This window comes from Macaca nemestrina, chromosome 2 (assembly GCF_043159975.1).
Source record: "Macaca nemestrina isolate mMacNem1 chromosome 2, mMacNem.hap1, whole genome shotgun sequence".
In the NCBI taxonomy this organism is placed as follows: domain Eukaryota; kingdom Metazoa; phylum Chordata; class Mammalia; order Primates; family Cercopithecidae; genus Macaca; species Macaca nemestrina.
The window spans coordinates 114,073,123-114,076,089 of NC_092126.1; positions in this window are offsets into that span (position 1 = coordinate 114,073,123).

Sequence of the window (2,967 nt, forward strand, 5' to 3'; positions counted from 1 at the left end):
CTGTGTGATTTTTCACTTTGCTTTCAAGTTAAATGGCACGATGGGCTACCTGAGATTTTGCCCAAAATGTGAACATCTGGCTCAGGCTGTGACCAACTGATCAGAGCTGACCTGGCTTACTGAAGGCCTTGGTATCCCCTGGGTGAGGCCAGGTAGGGGGCTCCCTGGCCTCAGAGTCAAGGTTGTCTAGACCTCCCTCCCCTGTCAGCAGATTTGAGTTCAGGGTAACATCCCCAGACAGAAACCTTGGCCCCAGGCTCCCAGAGGATCACCTTCCCAGCAGAACCCTGAGAGAGAGGGGGATTCTTCAAAGCTGAGGGCAGACCTGAGAAGCAGGTCCTCCTCCTCTACCCAGCAGAAGGTCTCTTTGACACAGACTGCTTTCCCCAGGCCAGGGGCTGGGAAAAGGAAACCACCTTCCCAGGTAGGTCTCAGCTCCGCCTCCCTCTCTGCTTCCCCCACAGACCCTCTCCTGGGCTGAAGCCCTAGAGTTTTCTCTGGGGTGGGGGAGGTGACACCCACTTCTTGTTCCTCCCTGTATGCCTGCTGCCCTTCCCCCAGCTCCCTCAGGTTGGGGCAGAGGGGCAGGGAGTTGCTCCTGGGGAGCATTGACACCTGCCCTGATCTTCCACTGGCAGCACCAAAGCGCCTGGGGTGAGGGGCGGGGATTGCTGCCAAGGAGCTTTGAGGGCCGAGGGGAGGTGACAGAAGGTGCCACAGGCAGACCCAGGCCCAGGTCGAGGGCATCCTGGTCCCACCCCACCTAAGGGGTCTCCATGCTCTCCCCCTCCCTTCCTCCTTTTCCTGCAGCTGATGTCTACATATTTCTTGTTCTTCTCTCAGCAACTCTGGCCTTTTAGAGTGTCCTCTGGGTGACTAAGGCCCCCCTGTCCTGAGCCCTCAGAGGACAAGTTGTGTGGGGATGTCAAAACAGCGTCTCCTGGGGTCCCCCAGATATCATGGACCACGGCTCTCGACACTGAGGCCTACTGAGGGGTGCAGCTGGGCAGGATGGGGCGGGGGTGTCTGCCCTCAGCCTATAAAATCCCTAGGCACACCCTGCCCCCACCCCAACTTCTTTTTCCTACAGCTGTACATATAGAGATATATAGACCTATAGAATGTGTGTTATGTGTGTACACACACGCACACACCTGTTTTCCTATTTGACATCTGTCTCCTCCATCTAGAATGGAAATGCAGAGTCTAGGTTGGTTCACCCTCAGGACCGTGATGCCAGGCTCATGATAGACGCTTAGCAATGTTTCTGGAAGGAATCCATAGCAAGGTCAGGCTGCTGTACTGGAGTTTCTGGGCCCTCCCCCACAAGAACTTTCCTTTATATTCTGTAGGCATCCCCAGTGTCTGCCGGCAGCCAGGCAATGGGATTATTTCATTCACTTTGGCTCAAAGGTGACATTTCACTTTATTAAACAAGAAGATGGCCTCTGAAGGCGCCAAGCCACGTCTTCAGATACCACCTACCGCAAACTGCCCAGCTTCTGAGCCCAAGCCCTGGTTGCTACTCCCAAGGAAGGGTTTTACTTATGGAAGAGAGAGAGTGTGTGTGTGTGTGTGTGTGTATTGTTGGGCAGGGGGCATTTCTCAAAGGGCTCCATTTAACAGTCAATTTCAGGAGCAGTGAGGCAGGCAGGTGACTCCATCTCATCCCACTGCCTGACTGAGGGTGGTGAGCACACCAGGCTCAAGGCCTCAAGGAGGACATGCCAACCAGAACATTTCATCCCAATATTTATTGACCCTACACTCTGGAAGACCTGGGAACTTGGTTTTCCTGAAGGACTGGGAATAAGAGATAGAGAGCAGAAGGTGGGTGGATGGGGGAGAAGGTGCCTGTGAGGGCACAAGAGGTGTGAACAGGGGCCCTGGCACCCACAGAGTCTGCTGCCCTGTGCACATCGTCTAGCCAAGCCCACCCTGCAGGAGAGGGGCATGGGGTAGGCAGCAGGAGCGGATGGGCACTGGGGTCCTCCTGGAGCCACTGTCCAGGTCCTGGTCCCTGGAAGCCAGCCTTACTCCGCAGGCCCCGTTTCTTCAGGATCCCCCAGACGCTGGGTCTTCTGCAGCTCCCACATCCCTGGGCTGAAGGGCCACCCAACAGGAAGGGAGGACACAGCCCACCACCACCTCTCCTCTCACTCATGCCCCTCCAGAATCCTGCCAATCTGTTGAGGGAAGGAGACCTCTTCCAAAGATCAAGGCCATCGCTGACAGGCTGAGCTGTGACCCCAGTGTGGTTGGTCCGTGGGCACGTGGCCCTCCCCTCACCTAAGGCCCTGTCTGCTAGCCCCGTCCTCTAGCTCAGCCCTCCATCGTGGAATTGGGGGGGTGGGGGGGCTCACCTGCCCCTTATTTTCATGACGCTGGACTGCAGGCTCAGTTCTCTGGGAAGGACCTGGATGTCACTTAGAGTTCTGGTCTGTGGGACTTTCAGGGCTAAAACTGGAATAGTCCTGGGAAAAGCAGGATGGCTGGTCACCCTAGTGTCATTCTCCCCCAAACCCTTCTGAACCCTGCAGGTGGGTTCCACACAGATGACCCTAATGGCTTCCCACCCCTCACCCTTCCCCTGTACCCTCGTGCCCCAGAAAAAGCGACACTGTTTTGCTTCCTTTCGTGTTTCAGACTCAGCTCCTATGGGTCCTGAGGCGCCATACCTTCCCCGGGGCCCTTGGGGCTCAAGCCTCCTTCCTCCCCTAGTCCCACAAGGTCCTGTCCAGTTGGCCTTTCCACCCTAGGGGGTGGCAGGCCTTGGGACCCCAAGCCCCAGGGCAACCTTGAAGTCAGGGCCAGAGGCATTTCCTCAGATGGCTCAAGAGAAACCTGGGCTGCCACCTCATAGCTGTGATCCAAGCAACTATTCCCAGGCCCCCGACAGCCCCTCACCCATCCTGCCCCTCCTGGGGTTCCACACCGCAAGTGTCACAGGCTCACACTCCCTCCATG